Below are 12,214 nucleotides of genomic sequence, written 5' to 3'. Positions count from 1 at the left end.
ACATGGTAATAAAGGTTGTTTCCTGTCTTCAAAAACCAACAACTTTCAAAATAAAAATTACTAACATTATACGAACCTATGAATCTCAACACACAGAACATTAGCGCAATATCTGGCTTATAAGCTTCACTTACCTTTAATTTCTTGGGACATTAAGTAATCATATTGATATTAGAAACCGTCCGTAAATCGGAACGTGGTCTCGATTGTTAATGGGGCAATCAATTAAGCTTGTCACGAATCGCTACTCTGATGTCCATTGCGTCCTTTTCACGGCCATTTGAGCATCCTCTACGTATACTAATCACTGTAAGGGTTATTAATTAAACATGATATTGACACATTGATATTTGGTACATTGCACAGAGTTATATTAAAGTATAAATATATTTAGATTTTTAAAGGGGTTGCTGCTTTAAATCGCTGAAACAGAAAAGTAAACTAATCTTACTAATATTATAAATGCGAAAGTTTAGATAGATGGATGTGTGTTAGAGTTTGTAGCCTAAACGGCTGAACGTATCTGAATGTAATGGCGCATAGATGTAGAGCATAGTTTGGAATAACACGTAGGATACTTACTTTAATTTTTTTATTTCACGCGGACGGTGTCGCTTGCGAAAGCTAGTAGGATGTAAAAGAAAAATGGTATTTTTCATCATATGTCACTTCCCCTCTGGCTACCCTTATATTAGCAGTTTCCGTGGCGTAATTATCTTGGCAAAGATTAACTAACGCACATTCTAGACACGTTACTTTTAAATAATAATTCAAATTACACTCGTCTCGTGACTCGTGTGTCTCACGAAGTTATAATAACGAGACCACCGAATGTTGAACATACATTACAATTCCAGCCCGAGCCGACAGAAGTTCCCTCTCTGTTTTACTTTTATTACGTCTTTAATGAAAGCCAAACTTTACTCGTGTTGTACTGCCACAAAACTTTCTAAATTAAATCTGAAATTCCTTAAGGGCATAGAGAATTTTATATTAACTGTTTTTATGTTAGATAAAGAGAATTTTCTTCAAGTCCTACCACATTAATCGCCTGTTTTTTTGTTCTAACCGTTATCTGATTGTCAACTGTTTCAGTGTAATAGTTTTTTTTTATTAATCCAATGTTATTTACGGTGATTAAAACCTATAAATTAGTATTAAGTAAACTTTAACGTATAAATTATTATCGTACACACGTAAGGCTTTGAAACATTTAGTTCAATTAGATAAGTTAGAGCAGTGTAATCAATTTAAGCCGCGGCACACCAATAAGTAAACAACTTAGTTTACATTAAGGTCGCAAACATAGTATGTTTCGAAAATTAATTTCGTTAAATTAAAAAGAGAAAATAAGGATTATTCCCAACCGTCACCACGCTCTGTCCCCACGTGGAGACAGACGAGAATAAAAATTTTCATCCGTCCCACCTTAGGGGACTTTTGGAACTTATTTTATTTCATAACGGTTACATCTGTCACCTTATTGGTGATAGTGGGACTCAAACGTGGTGATAGTGGGACTCAAACGTGGTGGGACGTATGAAACTTTTTATTGTCATGTCGGGACAACGGGGTGACGGTTGGGAATAATCAGAAAATAATCAATTTTAAGTGTGTTCACTTTATTTGTAAAAATAAGACAATATTTATTCAGCAATCGTTGCTATAATATAAAGTTATAAATGTTTGTTATCTAAGTGGGAAGGGTATTTAATTCTTCTACTGTGCTTTCTTACAGTATTGTATGTTCACGTCCTTTGTAAGGATGTTCGTAAACTTTACAACTACAAGTGCTGCTGGAGCGAGCATTGTCAGAATTATATCCCGAGGCGCTCAACTTTGCGCCTAATTTTGAGGAACTTCGAGTTCATATTTCTAAATGAATTGGTGTGGTTATTAATCATATATAATTTAACAAATGATATGTGCATAAATCATAGTATTAAAATATAAATAAAAAGATACAAAAGCAATTATCTCAATTAATTTAGAAGGAATGAGAGAGTAAGCGATATGATTTCTTAAAACTGACAATAACTCCACCCACTTCTTACTAATATTATAATTGCGAAAGTTTAAAAGGGTGAATGGATGTTTGTTAGTATTTGTAGCCTAAACATCTGGATGAAAATCTATGAAATTTGGCATAGATGTAACGATAATTCCAAAGAGCATATTGGCAACTTACTTTCATCCTTTGTCATTAATATTAGCTTTCGCGCGCAAAAATTTATTCATAATTTCTCTCACATGTAAATTAATTTCTCAATGTTTCTAAACAATTATAAATTACGATTTAAATCCGTTTCAAACATAAATCTGATCCGGCATACCGAGGGCTCATTCCACCCGGTGACCGCACTAATTTCCTTTGAAACCTAGGTCTCCCGATTAATTCGGCATTCGGTACGCAGCGGCCATGAAGTACTATTAAGTTTAATTTCACCAGATAAGGGTTTCGGGTCCTGTAGGGAAATTGGTCAGTAATGTGATCTAAATAATTTATTTATTAATTCCAAGCGTACGTAAAGGTTTAAAGCTTTTATTGGTAAAACATTTTTTAACAGATATAAATAGACATCCGCAATTGCAGATGCGTTGCCAACCTTTATCCGACAGAGGAGGAGACGCACATAAAGAGGATATTTCCCATTCTTATGCATCTCCTCTACCGTCAAATCCACTTCCCGTTCCCATCCTCTCCTTATAAGAAAAGGGTGGTAAAGAGAAAGGGACATAAATTAGGCCTCCGGCACCACACTCATCAGACGAAACACGGAATTGCTTCTATTCCACGCCTGTCTTCTGTGTGGTCGTGGTATTACACCGGGCGTGCCGGCCCTGCAGTGCTAAGATGTCAAAGCGGGCACTACCACTGTTATTTCTTTTATATATTCGGTAATTATTACTTTAATTTGTGTAATACTTTTGCAGTAATATATTTATAACTCGCTGTTGCACGCGACTTCGCCCGCGTAAAGTAAAAAAATATAGCCTAGTTACTCACCGATAACGTAGCTTTTTAATGATGAAAGAGTAGTTATTGAGTTAATTCAATACATAGAAAAATACAAATCATTCCTATTTATAGTATTAGTATAGATAGATTATGTTTAAAATAATTAAATATGAATATTCTTTAAACGTAATCCTGTTTCGCAAAGTGCGACTTAAAAATGTTATCTTGTTAAATGCTCTTATCAAATAGCAGAGTTTGTATTCAAAGAAGTAACGCAATTCAACACAAATAAAGAGGGTTGATTCGTAGTGAACGCTTGCTGAAATCATTCAAATAGAATGATGAGCAAAGTGAGTGAACGTATAAAGAAAAAGCATTCATTCTATTTTATACTATTTATTAAAAAAGCAATAACTTAAAGACTGATAAGATTTATTTAACTGAGGAGCAAATTGTTCTATTTTGCTGGAAAAAATTAAACAGAAACTTATTCCATTACTAGTTTCGCCCGCAACTCCGTACGCGTGGAATTAAAAAAACAAAAGTAAGTAGCCTATGTTTTCTTTCTTTTCTCTACGTCTATGCCACATTTCTTACTCATAAACGAGGTTTAGGCTAAGCGTCATCTGCGCTCGGCCACCTCAAGCCTGGTGAATCTGTAAATGTCTCTTCAGGGCAAACAGTGGCCATTCAGTCTCAAAAAAATGCCACATTTCATCAAGATGCGTTCAGCCGTTTAAGCTGTGGTAGTGCCCGCTTTAACATCTTAGCACGAATAGGCCGGCACGCCCGGTGTAATACCACGACCACACAGAAGACAGGCGTGAAATGGAAGCAATTCCGTGTTTCGTCTGATGAGTGTGGTGCCTGAGGCCTAATTTAAGTCCCTTTCTCTTTACCACCCTTTTCTTATAAGGAGAGGTTGGGAAGGGGAAGTGGATTTGACGGTGGAGGAGATGCATAGAAAGGGGAAATATACTCTTTATGTGCGTCTCCTCCTCCGTCGTATGAGGGTAGGCAACGCATCTGCAATTGCGGATGTCTATGGGCAGCGGTCGCTTCGCCATTTTGGCGGCGCGCCGCTTGCTCGTTTGCCACCTTATGCTATAAAAAAAAAAAAGCTACAAACTCTAAAAAACATCCATCCATTTATCTATCTAAACTTTCTCATTAAATATATTTAGTAAAATAAAATCAGTAAGAAGTAAGTATTAAGTATGATTAGGAGATAAAATAAATTTGAGTGAAATAATATGAAATAAAAAAAACAAGTTTGCACATTTTTCGTATAATAAAAGATTTATCCTAAAAGTTTACGATTTTCGAGAAGGAGGAAAAAGTAAAACAAATGTTTATTACAGCCTTTAGGTTAGAGAAGAAAAATTTTAGCTCATAAATCCAAGGTTTGGAGAATGTTTTTTTCGACGTTAGTTAGAAAATTGATATTTTGGTCGGTTTTTGAGCATACAACGTATTATGATTTTTTATCTGTGGATGAAAATTTTACTTTTAACGTTTTCGTTGGAACTTTATTAAAAACTTTTAACTCACAGATGTAACAAAATTTTCATATTCATGATCACGAGTCTCCGACAGTTTGTCTCTAAAATAATTCTCGAAATTTTACATTTCGCAACTTTTTAAATTAGCAATGCAAATTTTTGAAATGTAAATATTTTTGTGCGATGTTGAGTTTTTTGTAATACTGTTTATCGTGTTCTATTTTTATCTTTTACAAAGCTTGTGTTGTTTAATTCCTTACTAATTTAAATTTTGTTGGATTTAGAACGAAAAAGTTAAAACTTTTCATAAATTTAAAAGAATTCTTTTTATACACACGTATTAATTAAAATATAGTACGTTAATTGAATATATCTAGGATCCATCATTTTAACCATTTTAAGCAATAACTAGAAAAAAAAAAACATACATAATGTGTTCCATTTTTTACCCTTTGAAATCAGACCTCCTTTCAACTTGGTTTACTTGTGATAAATGTATTTTCCGCTTCAAACATCCTTTTACTCAGAATGAATGTTTACGTTCAGCGAAAACTTAAAGAAAAGAATAAATGCTTTAAATGGTTTCTTTGCCAAGAAATAATCAAAGAAACGATCATCGGTGTTCTTTATTTGCAACATTCAGATCAAATGGAAAGAAATCTTTTGTTATTACAAGTGCTTTGTAAATGTTCCTAATATTTGGTTCACGTTATATCTATATGGATAACCTAAACTTTTTAACAAATTTGTAATTTCAAGCTATTGCTATTATGTTATTTCAGGCGCTTTTTTATTTTAGAGTAATTATTTTTCCACTTGTGTATTTACCCTAAAAATGTTGGAAACATAAAGTTCTATTTATCAAAGTAACCTCACCACTAGTACTATGCTTAAAGTTGTTTCATATCATTCCTCCTCAACGAAACTTAAGTAAGCAGCTTAAATATTCTCCATTACGTAGGTTCAAAGTAAAGCTGTACCAAGTTATACCATTACTTCAGATAACTTAAAGTTCATGTAGTCTATATTCTACTTTATTGCATATTAAAATAAATAAATAAAAGTACATAAATTAAACCTTATTGGTTGCAATATTACTTAGTAAGTTTGTCGGCTATATTTTTTATAAATGCGGAAGTTTATATGGATGGATGTTTGCTAGAGTATGTAGCCTAAATGGTTGAACGAAATTCGATGAAATTTCATGTAGATATAGAGGATATTGTGGAAGAACACATAGGCTACTAGCTTTTGTTTTTTTTTTAATTCCACGCGGACGGAGTCGCGGGCGAAAGCTAGTTAATAGTTATAACATACATGTGTATTTACACTTCTAGTGAAAATAATAAAGTAATATTATAAAACTCATATTATTTATGGAAATTATTAAAAAAAAAGACGAAACTCAAATAATTATCGTTATATTTAGGAAGAATACTTGTCATTAAATAAATAAATACAAAATATTACAAAACAAAGTCAGAAAGACTCGTCGAGGTTTTATTTGATTGTGGTTCTAGGTTAAGAGCTCGTTTGTTACAGAAATAACGTCGAGCAAGTTAGCTTTATATTTTAAGTGTACACAATAGTTTAAATAATCATTTCTGAGCATTTAATTATGATGAATATTTTAACATGAAGTAAGTTTAAGAAAAGAATTTTTTTTTAGTTAACAGACAAGAAAGAAAAATTGCTATCAGAGATTGAAAGGCGCTAAACTAAAAATAAAAATGAACTCTCGACTATTCCTGCCAATCTACTTCATACGTACAATGAATCTTAAGAACAAGAATTGTGTTGAATTCTTTGGAAGTTTATTTAATTTCCTTCGTTGGCTAAAATTGAAAAAGAACAATAGTAGGTACATAGGATATTGTTAGAATGAGAAAGAATCCTTCATCACATGTGCAACCGGAATTCCGTACTGTAGCAATTTCCTGCTGAAATCGTTGCAACGCTGATGCATTTGACAAATTACTTTTTACAGCGGCCATTGAGAAACTGAAAATTCAAACAAATTCTTAACTTTAATGTCGTACAGTGTACATTGTATAGAAGACAATGTCCTATTCGTTTGAAAACTTATGAACTTAATTACTTTTAAGAGCGCTAACAGCTGAATTTAATCTTGAACTCTGCTTCGTAAGCACCGTTATCTGTCAGAGATCAAAATTTTAGTAGAATTTGGAGTTTAACACGTAGTTACATATGTCGTTTCAGTATCCTGCCGTTATGGTCAGTTTGTTTGATGTTCGATTTTTAAAATAGAAGATAGAGTTAGAGTGAACGCACACCTTTGTCTAGACTATTGTTCGATTGTCGATTGTTTCGCTGGCCATTTAACTGTTTAGTTGCATTAATCGAGTAGTGTGCGCACTTCCATATGAGCTCAGAGCAATCAAAGCGAAACTAAACAGTTGTGCGTTAGATTAATCATAAGTATGCGTCCGTTCTTTGTAGTAGTGTTTTCTCTTTTGTGCATGATTGTTGCAAGTTTATGATATTTATTTAGCAAAGGTGGACAATCATCTTTTTAGGCCAGTTCCTGTGGCGCAGGATGCGGGCTACTAAATGTCTTTTATAGCAGGATATATTAATAAACATGTTATGTGAGAACATAAACGTAATTCGTCCTTAAAAACTGTTAAATTAATTTATTTGTCCTCTTGTATACTAGTATCGTCTTACAGAACATATACGAGAGGAACAGTGTGCTTTTACGAATATTGTTAAAAGATGTAATTTTTAAAGCTATTCTAATGTTCTAATCTGTACTTTTTATATGTAATAAAATAAATCAAAAACTACTAGACCGATTTAAAAAAAATCTTTCATTGTTAATTTTTTTTTCATTTTACACGGACAAGGTTCCGAGCAACAGCTAGTAAATGTTTAGACATATCTCAGATAAATTTATATTTTAATTTTAAAGTTTTTTTTTTATATCTCTATTGTACGTAATAAATTTCTTATACGAAGGAACACGAACGAGGAAGTTAGCAAATATTCCCGCTGGCTGTTTCGTCAGGAAACAAGATTTACGCACTAACTTCCCCGCGAGCGTACTTCCTGTGAATTATTGAGTCTGAACGATGCTAACATTCCACAAACTTCAATAGTTTCAATAGTATCTTCATAAAGGTAAGGTTGATAAAGTATACAAGAAATACAGACAGACACTGGTGTAACAATTTTGTGGAATTTTCTGACATAAACATTTTTTTTTATAATAAAAGAGGGCAAATGTTCGGGGAGAACACCGAGGATGTCAACGACTTTTGGTTTATAGTCCCAGCTCTTTTCTTAATCCTTATAAGTCATGTTATATGCCAGTGTGACGAACATTTTATTAAAAAAATCTACTGTACTAGTTTAGAGATACGTGAGATTTTGGATTTAGTGTGTTGGTAACATATATTTTTTTGCTACAAAAACTCCGTCGAAGTAAGGTTTAAGACATCGTATTTGCATAATCGTCTAGTTTTCCAGACACCGAACGGCACGAATAGGTACACATCAAATGCGAAGTTAACCGATTCCATTGACGAAACATTTACAAAAACGTAATGTTACATCCCTCATAAGTTCTAAAAAAACAGAGACGTATGTTTTTGAATTTAGTAATTAAATGCATATATCTTTTAGTGTCTAATGCATTGCTGTCTTGATAAATAATGTTCCAGTTTCGGTTCCACAACGTAAGAAAAGAGGAATGTTTGCAGCAATGTACGAAATGTGCAGTTAATGTCGCTCGCGAGGTTTATGTTCCCAGTCTGGGATGCCACTGATAGCGTCTTAATAGCAGTAGCAATTTTGACATTTAGGTTATAATACTATCATACTTCATATTAATATTATAAATGCGAAAGTTTAGATGGATCGATGGATGGATGGATGAATGTTTGAGTTTGCAGCCTTAACGGCTGGACGGATTTTGATGAAATTTAGTATAGATGTAGAGGACATTCTGGAAGAACACATAGACATTTGTTTTTTTTTAATTCCACGCGGACGGAGTCGCAGGCAAAAGCTAGTAGTTTATAATGATATTGGTAGAAAGAAACTAAGGAATTCTCATTAGATTACTTTTTCGTACGAGTTTAACCCTTTTCTTGTTAGTGTATCTGTAGAGATAAATCAATTTTTTTTTCTAAACACCTTGGGTCATCAAGGTTAAGTGCTATGAAAATTATTTTGATATTCGAAAAAATAAAATTCTGCCAAGTTAAGGGTTAAACATTGGATTTATAAAATGGATAAATTATTTTAAAGCATACTGTGTGCAATAAAATCTATTTTTGTAAACTACTAAATTATACAAAGTTAATTGTGCTACGACTGTGTGCGACTTAAGGGTGTTTTAGTTAGTCATGCCTTAGCCACACATTAGGCTATTTTAATTTTTTGTGGTGCCGGAGGCGGGGATTTGACGGTGGAGGAGACGCATATCCTCTCGTCCTCCGTCAATTAAGAGTAGGCAACGCATTTACAATTGCGGATGTCTATGGGCAGCGGTCGCTTTCCATTTCGGTGGATTCAGGTAGCCGCTTGCTCGTTTCCCATTTTATATTATAAAAAAATCTAAACATATAAGAAAGTACTGCATATTCTACAAAGAGCAATAATGGCTCTACACTGGTTCAGTCACCGCAGTTTCTGTAATGCTAGTTACACACGACGACAGAATAGCAAACATTAACACACACACTTCTGTTTGGTGTTATGCATTACTGAACTGTCTACTTATTTAACTGTTCTGTCTTCGTGTGAAACTGGCATTACGACTGTACTGTCTGTATGTAGCCGCAGTCGTAGTAACGATGCAGCGAACAGCCGTTGTGATAATTACACGACTCTAACTCGCAACATAACGACTAACATTCAGATTCCTACCAGTATTGTACAGTCGTGGTATTCCGCGATGTTTCACTTTAGGAAAAATTGCCTTTTTTTTTTTTATAAGGCGGCAAACGAACAACAACCACCTAAATCCACCAAAATGTAAAGCGACCGTTGCCCACAAACATCCGCAATTGCAGATGCGTTGCCTACCCTTAATTAACGGTGGAAGAGACTTACATGAAGTGGACATTTCCCCTTTCTATGCGTCTCCTCCTCGGACAAATCAACTTTTCTTCCCCATCCTCTCCTCTTAAGAAAAGGGTGGAAAGGGAAAGGGTCTAAAATTAGGCTTCCGGCACCACACTCATCAGACGAAACGCAGAATTGCTCCCACTTCACGCTTATTTGAGCTGGCCCATTCGTGCGAAGATCTCAAGGTGGGCTCTACCACTGTTCTTGTCCTTGTTCATTGCAAGAAGACAAACTTTGCATCTTTTTACAAATAAATATTTAGATAGCAAGAGACCACTCACTTGTACCAACAAACGAAAGAATAATAATAAAAAGAAACTAGCCGTGTGTAACCGACTTTTTTCGTACAGACACATTCATAAGGTGCATTGTATTGATGTTCCGCGTCTCATTTCGAAATGTTCAAACAATAGTACCTTTTAAGGTGGAATAACGCCAGTTTCCCGAACTGTACATATTTAAATCAGCAGGCTATCAGTAGGAAACATAAATTTAAATTATCATTTGTGTCTTTTGTCTTTACCCGAGATAAATCTTGGGTAAACGACATCAGACACAAAATGGTTTTTATAGTGCTTAAAATTATTATCAAAATGGCACATCTTCTGTTATTTATTTGTGAACTGACTTGCCAAGATTCTTTGGCAAAAAAAATTGTCAAGAAAATCTTTTGTATGATCTTAATATGAAAATTATGTTAGCTAATATCAAGATCTAATAAAATAAAATTAAAAAATCCTTCTCATTTCGCATAACATATTTCGTTGAATAAAATAATTTGAACGTCGCTACGAATCTTAATATGTTTGTCAATTTATTACAACTGATGCGACAATCGTAAATCCTGAACGTTCATCGCTACGTTAGCTTCATTTCCACGGCGCTTTACGTCGACTCCCTCTATTCAATGAAGGGAAACAAACATATACTTTATCTCATTAGTTACTTTGTATTTTATTGTTTACTAGCTCACTCCCGTGACTCTGTCTGTGCTTAACTATTTTAAACTATGGTTAAGTAGCCTGTTGCTTTTCTAGACTATAGGTTATGCTCTACATTTGTGCTAAATTTCATGGAAATCCGTTGAATAGTTTAGGAGGTACCTTCTAACAATCATCCATTGAAACATATGGATTTTCGCATATATAAGTAAGTAATATTCAACGTACATCTATGTTTATACTATTATAATAAAGCGTACACACACACTTCTTTGTTGTCTAAGATGTCAGCAATTACAGCACATTTTTGAATAATACTTTTTTTAATAAAAAGCCCTAAACTTACGTCACGCTTTAGGCTATATATCACACCATTAAACTGAGGGGGAAAATATTTTGGATAAAAACCCCAATGTGGGAAAGAGACCATAAGTTGCTGCCAACATCAAGGAAGCAAGGTTGCTCTGGTTTGTCATAATGTCATGTCATTTTGATTTGCAATTGATAATCGCACAGGAACAGCTAGTTACGTATAAAATATTTTCATAAGTGATAATCTTTAACAACAATATCGCCGTCCCTTTTATTATCTATTATAAAAACAGAGATAACAATAAGGTATCAAGACATCGTCGAAAGTTCAAAAACATGTTAGTTATAATTTCATTAATATTAATCAACATTAAATGAGTTGTTTAACGTTCATTTAACGTCTCAAAAGTAACGAAGCGGACTGGCTCGTGCCAAAATAAAATGAGCAGATTAACATTCAAAGAGGGTCTCCAACAGTTTGTATGATTGTTCAATTTCATGGAAAGCAATCCACTCTGTTGACTTTGATATTAACATGGCCTTTGTCTAGACAACTCTTCATTTTCACAAATTATTTTGAATGCCAAAATGAACATTTTATTTTACTATTAATAGGAAAAACGAAGTAGTACGAAATAGCTTTGAAACTCACAAAAAGCAATTAAAGCGCAATTTCCCCTGCGACATAATGACATGGGGTGACCACACTGACCAATCTAATTACAATTACGACTTAGTTTAGATTAACTCTATTAACCTTTTTAAACTTTTTACCCATTCTATCCATTCCGTACTACCCATTGTATCCAACCATAACATAGTTATATAATCCATTCATAGTATTTTTTTGAAGAATGGAAGATGTTATTTGCAGTTAAAAAAATAAAGTAGAGTTGAACCTTTTTTAACGCTGGGATTACAGACAGATAATCAATTAATGTTCTTTTGCGTTGATGATGGACTATAGCACCTTGCAGGTGAATTGATCAAGGATTGAAAAATCAGAGCATAATGATTTAAAAATCAAAGAAACAAGTTTATATTTCTGAGACGAATATTATGAAAAGCATGATCTAACCAACACTGTATTCCTTTGTAAAGGTATATTAAATTTGTAGAGGAAATAAGATCGTTGACAGACTGCAGCGATTCAAAGCGGGACATAAGACGCTTACAAAGTTTCTTCAAGCGTCTTTGCTGGTGGCCATTTTAATACACCGTGGCAGTTTTTTTGCTGCCAATATTCCAATTATATTGTCTACGGATTTTTAAAGTATAAATTTTATAAATATACTAATTCACCATATACTTATTTGGCTTATTCAAAACAACTGAAACCGCAGTTTTGCGTTAGCCCACTCAATTTAACTTTTCATCAACAAAGTCCGAAGTATCTCCCACCCGAT

Source organism: Papilio polytes, unplaced genomic scaffold (assembly GCF_000836215.1).
Source record: "Papilio polytes unplaced genomic scaffold, Ppol_1.0 DF824303.1, whole genome shotgun sequence".
NCBI classification, from domain to species: domain Eukaryota; kingdom Metazoa; phylum Arthropoda; class Insecta; order Lepidoptera; family Papilionidae; genus Papilio; species Papilio polytes.
This window is presented reverse-complemented; position numbering follows the sequence as displayed.